The sequence below is a fragment of the Microcebus murinus genome, chromosome 22, assembly GCF_040939455.1.
Source record: "Microcebus murinus isolate Inina chromosome 22, M.murinus_Inina_mat1.0, whole genome shotgun sequence".
Taxonomy (NCBI): Eukaryota; Metazoa; Chordata; class Mammalia; order Primates; family Cheirogaleidae; genus Microcebus; species Microcebus murinus.
Genome location: NC_134125.1, coordinates 3,189,809 through 3,212,765, shown reverse-complemented (window position 1 = coordinate 3,212,765; position 22,957 = coordinate 3,189,809). Strand labels below are relative to the sequence as shown.

Here is a 22,957-nt window from a genome sequence, read left to right as displayed (position 1 = left end):
TCCACATAAACAAAGGACCTTCAAAGCCATCAGTAATTTTTTAAGATTGTAAAGTGGCCCCAAGACCAAAAAGATTAATAAATCATGCTTTAAAAAATCAATAACTACATTTTTTCAACAGCTTTTGACAGAACATCTAGCATCATAGAGTAGAATTTTGATAGCCATTTTTTGAATAAATGAGTGAAAGAAATATGTTTCTTCAAAACCTAAGTCATACACAAAACAGACCAATGTGTACAGGGCAGTATTCTTTGTGAGAGTGTGTATGTATACGCACAATGCTGACTGCTGTGACAAGAAAATCCAAAGAATATGTAATAGCTCACACTCGCTAGAAGTTTATTCCCATCCCTTCGAATACCAAAGCAACTGCCCCGAATCACACGTAGCTCTCCTCTAAGTGCTAGTTAGGGACTCAGCCCTTTGCATTCTGCAATTCTGACATCTTCAACATGTGGCTCTCAAGGTGGCCACACATGAGACCAGCCTGCAGACAGGGAATGATCGAGCAGAGGACATGAAGCTGTATTTTAAGATTTCTGCATCAATACGGCACGCATCACTTCCGTTCACATTCTTTTTGGAAGAAAAAGTTAGATAATCCCACCAAATCGTAAAGGGGTCTGGAAGGCCATATCGAAGGGACAGCACCACAGGAGGGAATGGTGGTTTTTAGTAGGCAGGTACGTCCTTCTGTCACAGCATATAAATGAATTGAAACATCTAAGTTTTGCCTCAGGTTCAATAATCTATTCTGTGTACTATATAATTGATGCCACGCACTGCAGTATTGCACTGAGTCTTGTGATGTATTGCACTGAGTCTTTTTCCTCCCAAACCTTGAAGACATACAATTAGCCAGCATTTCCATATTTTGACACAAAGTGTCTCCCCTCTCTTTTTCAGCTTCACTGAAACCTTCCCAAGCCATATCCATTGCTGCAGCCCCTGAACCTAGGGAATACTCACCAATAATACAATTACATGACACTGTATAAACTCTTTGAGGAAATGGTTTTTGCATGGAATACTTGGAAGAGAAATTCTTGAGCTTTGGGGGCATAGATCCCATGTATACTTAAAAGTACTCAGGTAAATTTTAGTACTCAACTTTATATATATATATATATATATATATATATATATATATATATAAAGTTTTAATTTTGAAATATATGCTGCTTTAAATGGGATTCTTAGTACATTTGCAAATAAATACATTTGTTCTAATTTAAACAAAAGGTGATTCATTGGATGGACACTAACACTTTACAAAATTAGCAGGTAGCTGAGTATACTGGTGCAGAAATGGGTAGTTCAAAGCAGTGCAGGAAGGCAGAGAACAGGGACCTCAACAGGTGGTCTCTTGTCAGGAACCACCTGGAATAAAGTTCCCTGATAGAATGGACCTTGAAACATTTTCAAGTTATTTGTCTGACTGTTCAGAAAGATGTATCTTTTTGTTCTAGTTAGAGATTTTTGCCCACTTTTCAAATACTGGAGAGTAGGGGCTGTGTTAGATTTCCACAGAAAATAAAATAAATTGAGGTGCTCTTAGAAAAGAAAGAGGCACTAAAAAAACACACAACAAGAAAAAGAAATTTCCACTATGTTTGGTATCACCTGCTTTCATGCTCTTAACTCAAAGCACATAGTTCTCTTGCCCAGCAATATATTACAATATGAATTGTTCTGGTCTTCTTCTGCTAGCTCATAAATATCTTTGGCAGTACTCATCATTATGTAAACATATTTCTACATTTCAATGGTAGTTCAAAGCATGGCAATGATTATTTTGTCAACACTCTTGACTAAAATTGTTTTTCTACCATGGCCTAAATTGAAGCGACACACATTGAGTCAATTGCAAGAAAGAGCTGAAAGTTTCTATTACATTAATTGTTTAACAGTGATGTATTTCAACTCACTAAATGCCCAATACAGTGAGTTAAAATTTTATGTTTCATTCTTTCAGCATTCTCATTCTCAATATGAACACTCTGTGCTACTAACATGATCCTAGAAAAAGAGGGAGAATGGTAGGGATAAAAACTGTCAATAAATTCAACCAGGCAAACTTTATTTTCCCCCTACACACATTTGGCTGAAAGTGTGAGCTGGAAAAATGTGTGTGGTATTATTCAATCGGTTTTATTTTATAATAAAGAACAAAGGCTGATGAATTACCATTTTTTTTTTACTCCTCATCATTAGGATCTGTTTCACACTGTATTAGCATTCTTATCCAGACAACACACTGATTCTCAATTACCCACTTTGAAAAAGAAAATGTCCACAGTTTCCTCCTGCCTAATTAAACTACCCAATCATCTTGAGCATCTGATGAAGTTCAGTGTGGACTCATCCATATTCCTCCAGTGCTAGGGCCGTACGAAGGGTTCGCACAGTTTGATAAAATGGGCTCCAGGCTTAACGTGATTTGTGTTTCTCTTTGTTGACTCTGGGTCTCACTCACCCTGCATGTCAACTTACGTCTTTAACATGCAGGTGAGATCCTGAGGTTTAACGTGGGAATAGCACATAAGATCTGATCACAGCAAAGTCATTTATGATGTTTTTGCGTTTCTGTGTGTGACTGTGTATACACATGTGTACACACACATACACATATGTGCCATAGATTATAATATCTATGTCTCATAAATCTATCCCTTGGATCTCATGTTCATCCATATTCTATTCCTACCCATGGCTCATTCATAATTACCTGGAACAACCAGCTTGACCTCCTTGTTCCTCCTCTAACAATGATATCTAACTACATTGTACCTTACAATCACCTCCAAATTCTTAGCAGACACATTTTGGATTGCCTACTTATTATTGTAATTTGGGTAATATAATTAAGTATATCATTTAACACATGACAAATGACTATGGGAAGAATAAGACATGTTCATCAAAGGACACAACCAAGAAAATGAAACGATAGCCTATACAATATGAGAGAATAATTCTTAGTTATATACCTTACAAGGTCTAGTGTCCAGAATATATGAGTAACTCTTACAGGTCAACATTAAAAATGTGAATAACCCAATTAAAAATTGTCAATGGTAACCTAAACATCTGTACCCCTGTAGTAATATTCTGAAGTAAAAAAATAAATAAAAATCTCCAATGGTATGAATAAATATTTCTTCAAAGAAAATATACAAATGGCCAATAAACACATGAAAAGAAGTTCAACATCATCCATCATTAGGGAAATGCGAGTCAAGACCACTGTGATGAATACCAATTCACAGCCACTAGGATGGCTGTACAAAACAAAAACAACAACAAGAAAGAAAACAATAAAATAAACAGTGTTCACTAGAATGTGTAGAAATTGGAGGCTCATACTTTGTCTCTGGTATTTAAAATGGTACAGCAACTGTGGAAAACGGTTTGGAAGCTCCTCAAACATTAAGCATAGAATTACATGCAACATAGCAGTCTGCTCCTGATATATACCCAAGAGAAGTGAAAACATATGTAAAATACTTGTATATAAATATTCATGGCAGCATTATTCAGAACAGTCAGAATGGAAAAGAGCCAAACGTCTATCAGCTGACGAATGGGTCGGCATAATGTTGTATATCCATGAACTACTAATGAGTCATACAAAAGAAATGAAGTTTATGAAGCACACGCTACAACATGAATGAACCTTTAAAATACTATGCTAAGTGAAAGAAGTCAGTCAAATGCCCATAGGTATAAGTTTTATATTGTAATGCATTACTAAAAATGTGGTGGTTTGAAACAACACACATTCAATTCTCTCACAGTTCTGGAAACCAGAAGTCTGAAATTAGTTTTTAAGGGGTTAAAAACCAAACATGTGTCAGGATGAGTTGTTTCTCGGGGCTCTGGAGTGACACCCTGTCACTGGCATTATCAGGTTCTAGGGATGCCAGCAGTCCCTGGCTTGCAGCTACCTTGCTCCAATCCCTGGTTCTCTCATTCCATCTTTTTCTCTATGACTTTGGCCCTCCTGCCTTTCTCTTATTAGGTCCTTTATAATCACACTGGATTCACTTAGGTAATATAAAATAATCTCCTTTGCTCAAGATGCTTAACGTAATCACAACTACCAAATCCCCTCTAGCTATATAAAATCACATATGTGTTTGCAAATTCCAGAGATGAGGCCGTGGGCATCTTTGGGTGCCATGACTGTGACTATCACATCACATATCATACGACTCTATCCATATGAAAAGTCCAGGATAAGCAAATCCAGAGACAGAAAGCGGCTTAGTGGTTTCCAGAACCTGACAGGGAGGGTTCATGGGAAGTGACTCCTTAGTGGGTGCAGAGTTTCCTTTTGGAGTGATGAAAATGCCCAAAGATGACTGACGTGATGGCTACACTGCTCTGTGAATACATTTACAAACACTGAATTGTGAATTATACAGTATGTGAATCGTATTTCAATGAAGCTGTTTAAAAACATATATGTGCTAACATTATGTTTCTGATTATGATCTGAACATTTGCTTTTCAATCCTGCAATAGTCTAAACTGCTCATTTAGCTCAGTGTTGGGAAATAATATAAAAGTTTGTATGAATTTTAACTAGATAAGTACAAGTATGTTGTTGATTCAACTAAAACTTTTTAAAGCATAATATGGACTATAAACTACTTTTTTAAAAAATTCCATAAGCCCATATTAGAAGTAGGCACTAAAACCCGTATCCGGGAAGAGTAAGGTGCTAGCATCTTTGATTCGAAAACAATTCTGATATTCAGAAATTCCCAGCAAGTTTGAAGAAATGAAACAAATCTTTAATAATAATATTAATATTTGCATAATTTTATATTATTTTATTAATAACAATTGTAATCACCACTAACTGAACAATATCTAAGTTCAACCCAGAACTTAGTGCTAACTACTTTACATATAACTGACCCACCCAACTATCCTACAAATTAGATACTTTCATTAGTCCCACATTACAGATAAGAAAATTGAGACTTGTTGAATTTAACTTGCCCAGGGTCATATGGGGCAGCATCAGACATGAAATCCAGTCTCAGTCACTGATGAAGTGTTGAGCAGGTCCTTTCACGAGATGGGCAGGTGAAGTTCAGATGCCTGGATGGACATTTCACATGGTCTGTACAACCAAAAGCGCCCAGAAGGAAGGCTTTCGGCTTTGTCTCTGAGTGACACTTTCTCACCATAACAAATACTGAAAACTTGGGTCTCATTGCCCAACGGCAAAATCTGCATTGTGTTGTGAATTCACATTGCCATGGATATGGCCCTTATGTTGAGACTGGCACACTCATGGTTCAATATTTTCATACACGTTGAAAGTATCGATTTGTAAAATGTAAACACTCAACAAGCCACAGTTTCTCTTATCCTGTGTTGGCATGTCTCCTTGAATAAGCCTTTGACTTCCGAAGACCTACGGTGGTCCCCACTCTGTAAGTTCTGATGGAAAACTGTGTGTGTGGATTATGACAGATGTCAGTAAAAGGAAAGGGTCCCCATGGAGTGGGATGAATCTGGACATACGGCATCCTTGTTCAGCCCAGGATAATCCACAGTTATAATTACACGCAAATGCACAAACCCAGGAGAACTCACAGAACCTGGGGCTGTTGCCTGCCTTATCTTCCCTTGAAGAGAAGCTTCCTTATCCATCCTGAGGCAGGGCTGACCTCACATAAGAAAGAAATATCTCCTTCTCCCCATCAGAGAGGTCAGAGGGAAAGCAGCGCACAGGTGAGCCAAGAGCACAGGATGCTCTTAGGTGAACCAGCAGTCAGAGTGGCAGAGGGCTCAGCTCTCCGATGCTGTGGTCTTGCAGTGAGAATGTCACACACTGGGGGTAGGGGGGCAGGTACCGGCTCAGCCACGCCGACCTTGAGGTTCCCAAATTTAGAAACATCTGCCAGGCACCTGCCCACAAGCACAGCTCACAATAACCCTCGGCCCACGGCGGAGATGACAAGTGCTGTTCCACATTTATTTCATTGAACTCTATAACATCCGTTACTCAAGCATCAATATACCTCATGTGCTCCACTTTAATTAGAGAGAGAGTGACTAATGTCTCTAAGGGTAATGCCAGCTCCTTCAAAATAAATGAAATATTGACCCGAGCAGCCTTCAAGTGTAAGAATGTAGCCTGGTTAAAAGGGAACTCATTGAAACACTGACTACTATTGAGTGGCAGTATCACTGTTATTTTTTTTATTTTTTTATTTTTTGGTAGACAGAGTCTCACTCTTATTGCCCCGGCTAGAGTGCTGTGGATCACAGCAACATCAAACTCCTGGGCTCAAGGAATCCTCCCACCTCAGCCTCCCGAGTAGCTGGGACTACAGGCATGCGCCACCATCCCCGGCTAATTTTTTTTTCTATATGTTTTTAGTTGGCCAATTAATTTCTTTCTATTTTTTTTTAGTAGAGACGGGGTCTCGCTCTTGCTCAGGATGGTCTCAAACTCCTGAGCTCAAACGATCGGCCCACCTCGGCCTCCCAGAGGGCTAGGATTACAGGCGTGAGCCACTGCGCCCGGCCTCAATGTTATGTTTTTAGAAAGGATACATTTCTAGGGTCTAAAGAATTAATTGAGTAGAATATCCAAAAGTGTCTACTCATGAAAAGTAGTATAAAGATTTAGTGTTATTTGGTTCAGCAGCACATTGAAGTATTTTCTGTATGTGACTCTGTAACTTTCAATTACTAAATAACAGTGTTTCCGTAAATGTGATATTCTAACAGTCAGCATTCTGTGTTCTAGAGAGAGATACTAACTTTACTATCAAATGTTTCCCAAAGAAAGTGATTTTATATTCTCTAAGGCTTAAATAAGTGGAGTTTTTTGACAATAAGAAGCCCCAATACTTTTAAGATATCCTTACTTATCTTTAAGGAAGTTCAACCCTTCCTAATGAAGGTTCAGTGCGACCTACCTCAGAGTTTAAAATACACTAACCACTACTCCCTGCCTGGCAGGTGGCTAGAGCAATCCTTGAGATTCGAAGGACAGAACTAGAATTCAAGACAACCCATTTATCCCAAGGTCACACCCAGAAGCGTAAAGTATTAACACAAACTCTCCTGTTTCTGCTTTACCTACATGGATATGTAACGAAAACTTAAATTTTTGACCAAAACATTATTATCTTAAGGCATACACCACCAATGGTCATAAAACTCAAACTGAAATTTGGTGGGTCTTTTTTTTTTTTTTTTATCAAATTAAGCAATTTACTTTTCAGTTGTTTCACTAAACTTGGATTTTCCCCCCCTACGTTGGGTACCTTTCATTAAGGGTGTTCTTAGCAATGTTCTGGCACTAAGTTAGAGTTCACTGCAATTAGCATTGTTATAATTTGTAATTATAAGGAATTGAATTCTTTTGGCATTCAAACAAAACTTGTCATCTGACACAATCAAATACCTGTTACATTTTAAACCAGGCTTAATTGTGAATTATGGAACGTTTGCAAGAACACAACCCCAAAATAGCAACTGGGACTCTTTCCAAAGTCAGAGTGAATTTATGACACATTTGATATTGACCAATTATTTATAAAGTCTATTAAATTTGTCAGTGCTACTGGGAGGAAAAGATTTATTAGAACAACTAATGTAAAATGCAATGAAATAGATTGGGTCTCCCTATTAAATATTAATGGCCACTAAATCTGATAAATATAAGTGTACAGTTGCAATCTCTCACTTGTGGATACTCCTAATTTGAGGTGGTTTAGGCTTTCATAACCAGGAGCACCCAAAACACAAGATGAAAAGACCTCCTGAGAATGACAAACATCAAATTCAGGATAATGATTATCTTATCTTACTCGACACCTGCCAGGAGGTAGCATCTCCATCACCTGCCAAGTGCCCATCTCGCCTGCCTCTACTAGAGTCTTTACTAGGGTTTTGCACCTTGAGTGTGGAGGCTGTTCTGCTCAGTGGGTGTTTCCTGCATCCAATACAGTATTTTTAAGAGAGTGGAGCTTTGTATCCGTCAGCGTAGACCAGGATATGCTAGAAAATCAAAACCTCAGTGGCTGGTAATAACAAAAGAATATTTTCAATTATGTTGAATGATCAATATGAACAAATGGGGTTAGGGGACTCTGCCACCACGGATACCCGGAAACTCGGGATGACAAAGGGTCAATCTTGAGATAGACTGTTTGACTCACGGTGCAGGGAACAGGAGAGAGGCAGAGGCAAGCGCAAGCAAATAAATGCTCCCCTTTTCATTGGCTCAAATATTCAAAAGGTTGCTCCTAACATCAAGGTCCAAATAAAAGCCACCTCCTGTTCTCAGGAGAGGGGACTGCATATTTGTGCACAGTTAATGAAGTCTGCCTCTCTGCTCAACACATACTTGCTGCATGAACAATTAATCAAAGAATGGGTTCTATTTTTGAACTTAATTCACTCGTTCATATGTATTAACTACTTTACTCTGTGCCGGACAGTTTTCTAGGCATCAGGTAACAAACACTGGACCAAACCACCAAACATCCAAGCAGGAGGAAACTATTATTAGACTGTCCTTACAAGTGTGAACCTTGTCACTCACCATTTCATACTAAACTCTGCAACTTTCATTTTTAGCAGATGAACATAATCTGAAAATAAGGAATCAATACATGGGGACAACATGTTTCCATGCATATGCAATTTTGTTTTGTTTTGTTTGTTAGCAAGGCACAAAAGTACATCTTTGTCATGGTCGTCATTGTCATTAAGCAAACCTGCTGCTCAAACCTTTAAGGTTAGCAGTTTTCTGCACATCAAAATGTGATGAGGAGCTTGGTTGCTGTTGTCATTTTTTTTTTTTTCTTTTCAGAGCAAGGATCTATTTTTATACTCACTGAAACAGAAAGTCTGTAGACAGCATTGGGGTTTTGAAAATGCTTCTCCTGTAGAACAAAAGGACTCTGGGGACAAGACACTCATCTGCCGATTGACTGCCATGTCCTCTGTCTGTGGCACGCAGGAGGCGTAAAATAAATGTTTGTCATTGGTTAATGTGCACTCTCGGTTAATAACCCCTGATACATGGAATATCCCACAAGATCGTAAGCAAATGCCACATCATCAAAGGCTCTTGACGAGCTGGAGAAATGTCGGAAAAGGACACTTTCTGGATTTTTCTCTCCAGTCTCCATGTGGGTGGAGAAGGGCAGGTTGTGAGAATACAAGGCCTGAAGAAATGTGGGCTGTGGCTCTCCGACCACAAGAACATGCAAAATACTCATGCACTTAGAAGGGGCTGAGAAACCTACTAAGCTGGGGCCCACACACCCCACATCCCAGGTCTCTGGTGGAGCACAGGAGCATCAGAGTCTGTCAGATATCTGAGGGACCTTTTAAGTCTCACTCTGCTGCCTCTGCCTATATCCCACTGGCCAAAGTCAGGCTGTGGCCACGCCTGGCCCCTCTAGGCAGACCGGACACTTGTCCTGTGTGATGGGGAGAGGAGAAAAACTATTCTATTAGCTGAACGACCTTCCCCATGAATGGCATCATCGTTATTTTCATGATCCCATCACTATCTGTCACTATCATTGATCACTACCATTGGCAATACCACCCCTTCTTTCCATCTGAACAGCCCTCATCATCCCCGTCACGTCCCCCCCCCAGCTTCCCCATAACCACTTGCACTAAATCACTGTAAGTGGCACTAGGAATGGGTTTTTGCTTTTTCTCTAACACATCATGCAGTCTGGCAAGGTGGCCAGCTTACAGAGAGCCCCCAGTAAATATCTGTTGTACGAGCAGATGAACATTGGTCTTTAAACATCCAAAGAAAAAAAAGTACAGAAAATACACTTGCATGCATTTATATACTGAGTATATGTAACATATGTGTATATATAGCATATACTTATATCAATTTTATATATGCACATACGTATGTGTGTATATACATATGCATGTGTGTATATATATATGTGTGTGGGGTGTGTATTAATATGTTAAAATGCTTTCAGGAAGTGTATTATTGCTGGAGTTCATGCTGCTTTTGTGTTTCTGATGATTTTTGTTTTTCTGATGAGATTTAGCCAGGACAGCTGTTAGAAATAAGAGAAAAGGAAATGATAGTGTTGACAGCAGTGGTGATAATGGTCAGGTCTCTGTGGGTTAATGTACCTATCTTAAAATTAAAATGGGGCAAAACTGTTAAGTGAAAAATGAAGTGTTACATGCTGAGAGGGAAGGCATGATTCACTGATGACTACCAAACTGCAAATAAAGCTGCTAATTTCACCCTCCTCTTGTTCCAATGACGTTTTCAAATCCCTTATTACCAAGGACACTTAGGTGCATTAAAAAAATTAAAGAAGAAAAAATATGATAAAAGAAAATAATGGAAAATTAGATTACTAGGGGAAAAAATTCTACTCAGTTAGAACATGGACCACAGACTGTAACAGGCATCTTACCAAAGAAGATGGACAGATGACAGATAAGCAAAAGAAAAGATGCTCCATGTCATATGTCATCAGGTGAATGCAAATTAAAACACCAAAAAGATACTACTGCACACCTATTAGAATGGCCAAAATCAGGAACATTGACAATGCCAAATGCCAGTCAGGATGTGGAGCAACAAAAACTCTCATTTATTCCTGGTGGGAATGCAAAACGACACAGCCACTGTAAAAGACAGTCTGGGGGCTTCTTATAAAACTACATACATTCTTACCACATGATCCAGACGCCTTGCTCCTTGGCACTTATCCAAAGGAGTCTCAAGCATGTCTAGACAAAAACCGGCACGTGGATGTTTTATAGCAGCTTTGTTCATGATATCGCCAATATTTGGAATCCATCGAGCTCCCATTTAGTCAGTGAATGGATTAAAATAAAACACTGCTATGGTCTGTCTAGAAGCACTTGAAGTTAAAGAAGCCAGTGTGGAAAGGTTACACATTGCATTATTTCAATTCTATGACATACTGAAGAAGGCAAAAAAAAAAAAAGTGAAGACAGGAAAAATATCAGTGGTTGCTGGGAGTATGGGGGGAGGGATGAAGAGGCGGAGCACAGAGCACCTTTAGGGCAGTGAAATGACTCTGTGTGACACCATGGTGGTGCATGGATGACATTATAGATTCCTCAGACCCACAGAGTGTGCCACACCAAGAGAGGACGCAGGGCGGTAATGATGTGTCAGTGGGTTCACTGACTCTAACAAATGCACCGCTCTGGTGGGAGACATTGATAACGGGGGAGTCTTTGCATGTGTGGGGGTTGGGAAGTCTATAAGAAAAAGTCATGTGCCTTCCTCTCAATTTTTCTATGAACCTAAAGCTACTAAAAAAAAAATAAAGTGTTTAAAAATAATAAACTCTCACCATTGTTTACAATTACATAGTTTTATCAACTCATCCAAGTTTTGCATTCACTTCCTGCATTAGCTACCATCTAACTTCCCCTCGCTGTACTTACTTTCTGAATTTCATCTCCTTTTATGAGAAAGGAGGACTCTAACTGCAGTGATAACTCAGGACTTGACAGACAAAAATTGTATAAAACTGTAATGTCCTTACTCATAATTTCCACAAATGCTCTACTTGGATTTACATTTTTTTAAGTAAAAGGAAATGCATTAGTTCTTTGTTCATTATGGTTCCAGTAGATAGTGCTTATGTTTCTTATTAAAACTTTTCAAAGTAGTGCAAAAAGGATGATGGACACAGAAACACCCAGGCATATAAACGCGTACGCATCAGCAGTTTTTGTTAAAAAGCTATCATTAAGGAAGAAAAAGTGTAAATTGCAAAAATGAGGTCACAATTTAATTGATATAAATTGCAGCCACCTGCTTTCCTCATTTCCAGGAGAAAGGGTTTTATGTATGCAATAAAGTAATTTCTCTGGGAGGAGGAATAGTAGCTCTGAAGTCTTCATTACTTAAGCATTATTTAAGTCTCCTAAGTCTGGTCTGCCGAGCCCATGCCATCAGCTAACCAGCAAGTGGACATCTGTGGCTGCCTCAGGAGTTGCAAGAACAGCAAGACCATTTCAAATTGTCACACATTTCCCAGGGCTAGAGGATACGGATATCCATGGGATCAATTGATTATTGCTTTCATATAGGAAGGCATATTCAAAATGTCTTGGGCTGGCCTGTGAAATACTGTACAGTGGCTTGAGAAACTGAGTTAGAGAAGAATAATGCTGCAGCGACTTACGAGTTTTAAATCTGGATAAGGTTTCTTTCAGGTGGAGAAGGACCAGCAAGCCCTGCTGTAGGTCACGCTGCAAAAATATATGTCTCAGTCTATTTAAGCTGTATCAAAATGCCAAATGTTGGGCAGCTTATAAACAACAGAAATTTATTGCTCACAGTCCTGGAGGCTGGGAAGTCCAAGGTTAGAAACCTGGCAGATTCAGTGCCTGGTGAAGGCTCAGTTCCTCAGTCATAGGTGGGGTCTTCTCACTGTGTCCTCATATGGTGGAAGGGGGAGGCGGCTCTTGGGATCTGTTTTATAAGGATATTAATCCCATTCATGATGGTTCTGCCTCCATGCCCTAATTACCTCCCACTTCCTAATAGCATTGCCTTAGGGGTTAATATTTCGATATGTGAATTTCAGGGGACAAAAACGCTCATATATCTGTCATATAGACTCAGGCCTGGTACTCATCAGTAGTACCAGAGAAATGTCAGCTGTTTTTTTCTTTTTATTTCCTCATGTTACATTTTGCCTAAAACTATACCTTTTTGTGTGCATCACATTATGTTGGAAATGCTATTTTAATTAATATATATTAAGGAAGATGAAGGCAGCATTAGTATGTTATAAAAAATCCTAGAGAACAATTTACTTACAGATTCACTAGTACATGAAAAAAATCCACCTGTCATTAATAAACTTCCCTTTGGGATGTAGGATTTTTATCATTTTAATTTTCGTTTCTATGTTCTAATCTACATTTTCCTAATTTTTAAATTTTAGGGAAAAAAATGTGAAGATGGATCACAAACGCTGAGGATGAACTGGTTGCCATAAGCACGCGGCATCATTGTTAGATGAATTCGAAGCATGTGCCCCACCTATGGTCACCATAGCAACAACAAAACCCAAACTCAGCTCCCTGTCTGACTGCACTGGCCCACGTATCCCACTAATGCTCCAGGGGAAGATGATCCCACATTCATATGGATCCATTCAGATGTTGAAATCCTAATCCCAAAGTGATGGTATTTGGAGGTAACTAGGTCATGATCGTGGAGCCCCCATAGCTGAGATTAGATCCCTCAGAAGAAGAGGTGAGAGACCTCGCTAGCTCTCTTTCCACCACCTGAGGATCCAAAGTGAAGTCAGCAGTGTGCAATCTGTTAAGAGGACTGTCATCAGAACCTGCCACGCTGGTACCCTGATTTTGAACTTACAGCCTCCAGAACTGTGTGAAATAAATTTCTGGTGCTTATAAGCCACATGATCTATGGTAATTTTTTTACAGCAGCCCAAACTAAGACAATAGCTTAGCCAATTAGAAACATAAAACTGGCCAGAAGAGACTGGGATAGTAGCTTGAGTGGCAGCTGGAATTCAAGAGGCCCACTGGGAACAAGGAGTGATCAAGATACGTCATAATTTAAAAATTGATAGATCTCATATCTAGATTTCTGACGGCTCTTTCAATTAAGAACATCTTCTTTCATCTTAATCCATATTCTGACATAGAGACAATTGACTGGGCTTGAGAACTGACCCTACACTGAGATCAACTGCCCGATCCAGGAATGTGTTTGAGTTTGCCCCTGGGTGATGCTTCGGGGCATGGATAGGGTACCTGTATGCACCACAGTAGACGGTAAAATCAGAAAGCAAACTGGGCCACCACCTAGTTGAAGGAGAGAAATGTCTTGCTTGAGAGCTTCCTAAACTCCTCCATAGCACTTTTGACTAAATCAGGGTTAGGGCACTTGCCAATGGTACCTGTAATCACCTGTTCGGGTCAGTGTCTGAGGCTGATCTGTAGAATCTGATTCAACCCTGGGTTGTGCATCAGGATTATTCCAATGCAACAGTGTTCACCAAGCACTCACATGCTCTTGTTCCTAATAATAGCAATCACTTATTTGTGGCAGCACATTATGGTAAACTTTTTACCTAACCAAGTGTGAAAGAGAAAATCATTATGTTTCTCCTGATTGTTGTCATATACTATTTTATTTAACAGCAACATATTTCCCATGAATGATTTAATACAAGGAGACATAAAATATGCATGTGTTTAGAAATCCAATTATTCAGCTGAAAAGCTCTATCTTATCATGGCTTCATTTCCTTGCCTGCTCTACACTTTTTGCTTGTCCTGAAAGGTGATTTTTGAACCTGACAGACGACAGAGGATGCTCTTTACAAAATTCACGTTGTGTCTAATGCCTTGTTGCTCTGCAAAAAAAGTGGACTATTTGTTCAGGGTCTGGTGGGAAATTTAACTCAGGCCTTGTCATAAAACCAGGTTTAAATTTGTGTTCAAAGATACGGTTGAGGTCTGTTCAGAATCCATCAACTATATAGTGAATATGTGCTATGTCCAGCACTGTGGGTCTCAATGGTTAACAACACTGGCAAAATCCCAGTGTTCACTCACCTTACATCTGGGTGGGGAATGCAATCAAAGAGCAGGCAGTTCAACAAGTGAGTGATGAATGTCATCGGGGGAGGTACCAGCAATCCTGGGACATTGTTGCAAGGGCATAAATCAGGATGTCAGGGGTTAGGGAAGACTTTCTTAGAAATTTACGTCTAAGCTGAAGCCTAAGGTCAGTTGGAAGTAGACCCAGCAGGGGAAGCACAGCAGATCTTCAGGTGGATAGAACAGTGGATACAGCCGACATAGTCAGCATCACAACCACATAGCACTCACATTGCTTCTGCCAACTTCCAACCAGAAGCACCTGTATCTGCATTCCCCATTCTCTACCTAGTGAAAGCCAGAAGGCAGCCCAAAGGGAGGAGGAAGTAGCATTCCTCCCTCCTGGTGGCACTCAACACAGGAATATTTCCCAACCTCTTCAACCCTTAAATCAGTCTGGCCTTATGACTTTTCCTAGTAAAGGTGGTGGCCCTGCCAATGTGCCCTGTCTGATTCTAGCTTCACAAGGCCTTGCACACCGTCTGTTTTCCTTCCTGAACCTCTGTCTCGATGGTGAGATTAAGCCTTGACCATGACCAGCCTGCTCAGGATGAGAGACCATATGGAGAATATCAAGTATTCCCAACTATATTCATCCCAAATTAGCCCACAGCCAGCTGACACCGAGCTGATAGGCACGTGAGAAAGCCCCCGGCAAAACTAGAAAGAAAAACAAAACACTAAGCTGAAAAAAAAAAAAAAACATACTAAGCTAACTGCAGTCAAGATCAGCATAACTGCTCAGTTGACACATAGGCTCGTGACTACAAATAATAATACATTGAACAATAATATTCAATTATTATGAATAATAATAAATGATTATTATTTAAAGTTACTGAGCCTTGGGGTTGTTTGTTATACAGCATTATCATGGCAGCAGCTAACTGATACAAAGCACATCATGGTTTCAAATGGCCTTATTGAAGACTCAAGGATGTGGGAGTCATTTCATTACCTTGTGCGCAGTTTCACATTATTTTTCTGTTATTTTTCTCAGCTCTCATAGTCTTCTTTATTCTTCTCTTGCTATGTCTTTAAATAATAGTCCATCATTATTTAACCAGTAGGGAAAAGTATTTGGGGAAATGCAGTGTGATTAATTCTGACTTCAATTATTAGCCACCTTAGTGTCTTATGTATAAATTTAGCAAAAGTGAACCTTCACTAATTTGAAAAAACAAAACAATAATAGTTTCAGCAATACTATTGGAGTGATGTTCAACAGACATAAAAGAACATGCTAACATCTCACAAGACATAATATCCTAGACCTAAAGATCCTTATCTGTTTATTAAAGCTGACTATATGTAGGCATTGTTCATTAGCATAATACTGTATACCCACAATTCTTAACTTTTTTTCTATATAACTAACTTTGCTCCATTGGCTAAATTTAAACTCTCCATAGTTAATCTTCCTTTAAATTTAAATGACTTCATTGTCCGTCCTGGTAGTTCTGTTGTTATCTCAGTGTAGGGATGTTTACCAACCACTGGAACAAATTAAGAGGCTAGAATTTATCAGCAAACAATGTTGATTTTATATTCGTGTCCATCCAGAGACAATCTGAACCCAGACTATTCAGAAATCCCTTTCCTGTTTTACCACTTCGCTGCACCTTTCAAGCTAGTGACATCAATTAAATTCAGGTTTCTCTCTAAAGTACTCTCTGGGTCTATTTCCTCCCTTCAGTTTCCTTCCAGATCAAAGGCAAAGCTCAGCTTCCCTTGATTACAAACAATAGGATGGTGAGTTCTCACCAAGCACCAAGTCCCTCCTAATCAGTTGTTGCTAGTTTATGCTGCTTGATTTTCCCATTTGGGGGACTGTGGAATATCATTTGGGATGAAGAAAGAAGATGGGGATGACGCCAGTGTGGACCCTTGAGTGAGGCCAGGAATGAGCCCAGGAGAGACCAAGCCCTAATCCTCGCCTGTGTTCCTGCCAAAGGGCAGGAATGGACAGGCCATAGAGACCAACAGGTGTTACCTTCATTTCTCTCTCCTCTTTGACTGTCTACAAAGGTCCCCAGAGGTGGTTAAACTGGCAGCTGATTCTATAGAATAGTCAAGGAGAAGAGAAAAAAAAAAAAAGAAAAAAGAAATTCCCTTCCATGTCCTATAATGGCTCTTGCAAAAAATAAAGCCATCAACTTAGATTATTCATCCCAGAATAGAGCGAGTTTTATTTAAAACTGTGTGTGCAGAATTCCTTCCAGTAGGATAAATCTGAGTTTGTCTTTGCCGTTTTCATCAACATCCATTTTGTCTTTCTTTTAACAAAGCTTTATTTCTCTATTCCACACCAAGCGCTGCGCTGGACACTGGGATCAGTAGTGCGAATCTGGAATAGTCTCCTGCTCCGAGGAGCTACGAGGCTTGTACTAAGTCCTGTGTCTGACGTTAATTTTCACCGGATTTTCTCTTAATGCACAAGAACGTCATGTTTCTTAAAAAAGAATAGACAAGTCATATATCAATGATAGTGCAGCTTTCATGTATATTTTCTATCCCTCCTTGCATGGCTGCTACCTGTGAGAGGATCATAAACACTTGTCCATCTGAACTCAGCAGCGAGTGAGCTCATGACTTGCTTTGGGCAATGTAACGAGAGCACGAACAACATGTGCCACTTCCTCAAAGAAGCGGTAGAGGGTTAGCGCGTGTTTTGCCATGTTCTCTTTCCCCTCTGCCAGGACGACTGGCAGTGTTCCAGTGTCCAACCCCTGTGTCCCAGAGAGAAGAAGAGGTAGGAAAAACCACAGCCCACTTACAGAGGATGTGGAGAAAGAGAGAGAATCAAACATTTGTACAGTAGCCATTGATAGTTTAAGGACATGGGTTTCTACAGCATGGAGAGGAGAGGAGAGGAGAGGAGAGGAGAGGAGAGGAGAGGAGAGGAGAGGAGAGGAGAGGAGAGGAGAGGAGAGGAGAGGAGAGGAGAGGAGAGGAGAGGAGAGGAGAGGAGAGGAGAGGAGAGGAGAGGAGAGGAGAGGAGAGGAGAGGAGAGGAGAGGAGAGGAGAGGAGACACATAGGTGAATTAGAAGATAGTCACAATTGTCCCACCCACAGGAGAACACAGTTGGCACTGTGTCGTGCAAACTTCCAAAGCCCATCTCTCTCCCTCAGCCCTTTGCTTTTCCTCTCTCTGACATCTTATTACTAAGTACATATTTTTATGATTATACTTTTTCTTAAAATAAAACTGTATTATACTTGAGTGTCCATAAAAAATAAAGGTATGAGTGTAGGCGAAGACAGACCACATATAGATGGGTAGACACACAAAACCTTGTGGATATAGAGCCATGGTACACCCACTTATGCATTTCCCAGTCCTACCCACTCAGCTCACACCTCTTGGCCCTCAGTAAATTCTTGTGGAATTTAAATAAGTAGGGAGGGCTACTTATGCATTCATGAGTGTGAACTTGCTCCAGGGAAGGGAAAACATCCATGTTATTCCTTCCTGGCACATGCCCTGCTGACCCTGGAAACTTATTTGTGATTGATGAATATTTATGAAAACTGCCACTTCAATTAAAATATAAATGCTCCCAGCTAAATTAATTGGGCTGAAGGAAAAACATGACTCATTTGCATTCCAGAAGATAACAAATGAGGGGCAGAGGTTGTCTTTGTTCTGAGCACAGAAAATTATTCAAGAGTTACATATTTAAAGAGGGAACTCACCTTGGAATCATTTCTAAACCAATACTCTTTGAAAATAGAGTTGCCATTTTGACTTTCTGGCCCAAATCTCCAGGGCATAAGACTGGGTTTGCATTTAATGTCCATTACACGGGTTACCGTGGTGCCAGATGCCAAAGGATCATACCCCATGGGCACAAAAGGAGCCACCGGGGCCTTCCTTAAACCCCCCTGACACCCTCGGGACACACAAGAAGCTCCACACCTTGACCCTCGGTGCTAAACAACAATGATTTCACCATGCCAGTCCCGCTGTGACTCAGGCACCTCTTCCTGCTCCTGGTGATGGGAAGATAGGTAGGGGGAGTTCAGGAGGGATTACTAAAAAGGTTGTTTAGGTAGTCTTGGTTTATCTTTGACCTATCGCTCCCATGGTCTGGATTTTAAATGTGGCTAAATGTGGGCAGGACAGGTCTACTCTGACACTCTTGGGTCTCAGACACTGGAACTGCAGAAAGTGTTCAAAAGTCCAGGGGTAATGCCCCAGGGCAGAGAAATAGCAATAATCTCTCAAGATACCCGGATACCAATGAAAATCTGAGTGTACGTGTGAGAGCTTCCCCCATGAAGACTGCATCAACAAACTTAACCTGTTATTTGCAACAACTGTCTTGCAAGTACCTTCAGGATACAAGGAGGAGGTAGGAGAGTGAGATTCATGTATTTATCCTTTCACTCACTGCTGGATTACCACAAACTGATCAGAACCTTATAACAGCAGTGAACCTCCCCTCTCTGTCCTCACCCCCTCTGAGACCTGGGTGTGGTAAGGACTTCACACCACTATTAGCCACAAGGAACTGCAATATCCTGTGTGGTTTTCTCTGCAATTTGTCAACATCTCAGTAGACCAGGTAGACCATGCCTTTTTCAATCTATCTTCAAATTATCTTAATATGCATATGCCATATATTTCCTACTGAGCCCCTGGCTTGTGAGATTAATAAATGAATTTTCTTACCCTTTTATGATCAAGCCATTTGTTATTATTTAGACAACAACTGAGATCTTGAAAATTGGCTGAGGAACAAGGATATTGTGATTTTGTGCCAATTTTCTGGAAAGACAACATTGCATCTTCCTGCTCACCTATCTTTATTAAAGGGGCTCCATAAAAGTTCAATTGAGAAACACAACAACATTTCTCTTCCCTCTTAGTGTAGCCTTGAGAAAGCCCAGTGCAATTTCTTATTTCTACACTGTCCTAGAAACTCTAAATCCTGTGCACAAATCAGTTTTATAAAGATGAGAAATGTGCACTCAAGTTTCTTTAAGTGCCCTGTGTCAAAGAATTCCACATTTTGCAATCATTTTAGACATCTTTGCCGTTGGAAAAGTCATAATTTGTAAGAGGCTGAAGAACATTTTAAGCTATACATCTAAATTATTGAGTCAAAGGTTATTACCTCCATAGAATAAATTCAAAGCACAGAAGATATTGAGAACACTGGGGCGATTCTATGGCAAGGTCTGTGGTATAGCATCAAACAGCTTCTAAAGATAATATTTAAAGCCTCCAATTTCTCTAACAACACCTGTTCCAGACTAGCTTTTAGAATACTTCCAGGCCATTAAATCAAGACTAGATTCAAGTGAGAAATATTTCTCTCAGTGTTACATGATCTGCAACAAATACATTTTTTTAAATGTTAACAGGTTACTGATCTGATTTTTTCCTAACCAATATCTATCTGTTACAAAACTCTGTTCTTATCAAGGCTATCTTTTCTGCAGTGGTTTCTTTCCTCTCCTCCCAGTCTATTTCTCACACATAGGGGGCTTTCCTCCTTACCTTATCTGCTTCAGATTTCTGTTTATCTGCATATTGAATCTCCATAGCTTCTCTGGCTTAACTATTTTCTTCATATGGAGGATCTCTGTTTTTGTGAGATTTCTCTTTTTTGAAATGAAAAATGGATTTTTTCATGGACACAGTCATGGAGAAGCAAGTAGATGGGAGAAGCAGGCTATGGACCAACCTATATAGCAAATGTTACATAGTATAACCTACAAATGTTACATAGTATAACCTAAAAATGTTAAATAGTATGACCTACAGATGTCATATAGTTTAACCTACAAATGTTACATAGTATGATCTATAGATGTTACATAGTACAACCTACAAATGTTACATAGTATAACCTACAAATGCTACACAGTATAACCTACAAATGTTACATAGTATAAACTACAAATGTTACATAGTGTAACCTACAAACGTTACATAGTATGACCTACAGATATTACATAATATAACCTCCAAATGTTACATAGTATGATCTACAAATCTTACATAAGGTGTGCTGCAAATGTTACATACTATGACCTTGGCAAATCTACACATTTATAAATCCTTCAAGTCTTCTCAGTTATTTGTAGAGAGTGAAGAAAAGAATCCTGTGAAAATCTGTCCCTAAATCCCACATCTCCAAAGCCATGGGATCCCAGGCAGAAGATGCCAATGATTTATTCTCATCCAGTAGTCTTTATAGTGAGTTGGCCCGGTTCTCTCTGAGTCAGAGGCTATGCGCTATCTATTCTCAGCCCATCTGGCATGAAGAGGACAGTGAGCAATAACAACTTAATCAGAGAAATTACTTCCTGCTTTTCATGTATGCATCCACCCATTCATTCAAAAAGTGTTGCTAAACACTGACTATAGTTAGTTCTTATTTCAGGTAAAGAAGAGAGAAGAATAATACAGTATCCCTGTCCTCAGCAACCTTACATCCTGTTGGCAAGACAGCTTAAGGCAGAGATAATTATGGTATTATATGACGTGCACTATATTCAATGTAGAAACAGAAGGGTGAGGGATCTAGAAGAAACAACAACTGATTTTCTGGGAAATTAGGTGGTTAGGCTATAAAAAATTGACCTGAAACCTTGTCCACACCAATTTCCTTAGTAAAATGGGTATGTGAGCAGTGACTCCTACCTGAAGATTCAGCCAGCGACTCTGTTTTTTTTTTTTTTTTTTTTTTTTTTTTTTTTTTTTTTTTTTTTTTTATTGAGACAGAGTCTTGCTTTGTCGCCCAGGCTAGAGTGAGTGCCGTGGCGTCAGCCTAGCTCACAGCAACCTCAACCTCCTGGGCTCAAGTGATCCTTCTGCCTCAGCCTCCCGAGTAGCTGGGACTATAGGCATGCGCTACCATGCCCAGCTAGTTTTTTCTATATATATATTTTAGTTGGCCAATTAATTTTTTTCTATTTATAGTAGAGATGGGGTCTTGCTCTTGCTCAGGCTGGTTTCAAACTCCTGACCTCAAGCAATCCGCCCGCCTCGGCCTCCCAGAGTGCTAGGATTACAGGCGTGAGCCACCATACACAGCCCAGCCAATGATTCTTGATCAGAGATTCTTAAGGGGATGGGACAAGTCAAACACTCTGGAGGAGGGTCTATTGCATCTTGGCAAAGCATTTCACTACTAAAAATAATTAAACACTATGACAAAATTAGACAAACCCTATTTTCCTTATACAAACTAAATAATGCAGGCTGTAAACAAAGAGTCGGTTAACTTTTTTGTTTCTGTAAAGCTCCAGATAGTGAATAATTTAGGTTTTGTGGGTTATATGGGCTTTGTTGCTGCTCCCTCCTTCCCCTCCTCCTCCCTTGTGAGTTGCCAGGGAGCCCCAGTCGCCACCACTCTCCGGCAACTGGGCTGAACCAGTAGCCAAGGTCCCGAACAGTGCCAATCACTGTGGCAGAGGGAAAAAGTGTCTGGGAAGGTCTTAGACTAGAAGTTGAATACTCTGATCCAAATGCATTAGCCAGAAATAGTCATGGAACCTCGTCCGACTGTGAAGGGTTTGGGAAGTGCAATGCCGCTGATCATGAGCTCCTGCCGTGAAGAGTCTCAGGTGTTTAAAAGCACCCATGAGTGCAACCCCGTCCTCTGCACAAGGAGAAGCAAGAGTAGTCTACGAAAGAGAGAGGGGAAGAAAAGAGAAGTCGGGTGGCAAGCAGCCTGCCACGATGCAGCGAAAAGTACAATATAAACTCAGCAACATTTCAGCAAAGCACACCGCCAAAATAAAAAAAAAAAATGACTGTGATTATCTGTGTGTGTGTGTGTGTGTGTGTGTGTGTGTGTGTGTGTGTGTGACTTTCAAGGACGAAGTTGAATTTGGCAGACCAGGTATTGTGCGGGAGCTAAACAACTTCAGCTTGCCTGGACACGGGGCTGGAGGGCACAGTAGGTGTTCCCACCACTTCTTTGGAGAAGCTTTTACTCCTTATTCAGGAACAGATCTATACCTCTTTAATTACACAAGTCCAGGAACAAGAGGTGATTGTTTTACTGCTTCTTCCTAAACAGCTGACCCAGCTGCTGCCTGCAGGGGCCTCAGCAGTTTGCTGGTGCTGCTGGGATGAACAGAGCTAGGGGCTCACTCATCAGCTTCTCTGGAAGGGATTCCTCCAAAGGGACCTGCTCATCTGCATGAATGTTGTTCTCAAGACATGTTGATTAAATCCACCGTACTCAATAGGTCCCCTTACATTTGGAATTGTGAGTACTGCATTTGACAACATCAGAAAACCTCCGAACTTATTCCAAAAGG

The 22,957-nt window shown here is 40.1% G+C and overlaps 1 long non-coding RNA gene across 2 annotated transcripts in view; it reads right to left on the bottom strand.

Moving 5' to 3' along the window:
- The window catches only part of LOC105882460 (uncharacterized), a 173,012-nt gene that overhangs the window by 79,347 nt on the left and 70,708 nt on the right, over positions 1-22,957 (bottom strand). The window contains exon 4 of one of the 2 annotated variants that reach the window (XR_001159228.2): positions 15,523-17,125. The exons of the other annotated variant lie outside the window; for it this stretch is intronic. This is a non-coding gene — a long non-coding RNA (uncharacterized LOC105882460). Of the gene's footprint in view, positions 1-15,522; positions 17,126-22,957 lie in introns of those variants that run through there. 2 annotated transcript variants of the gene reach the window in all.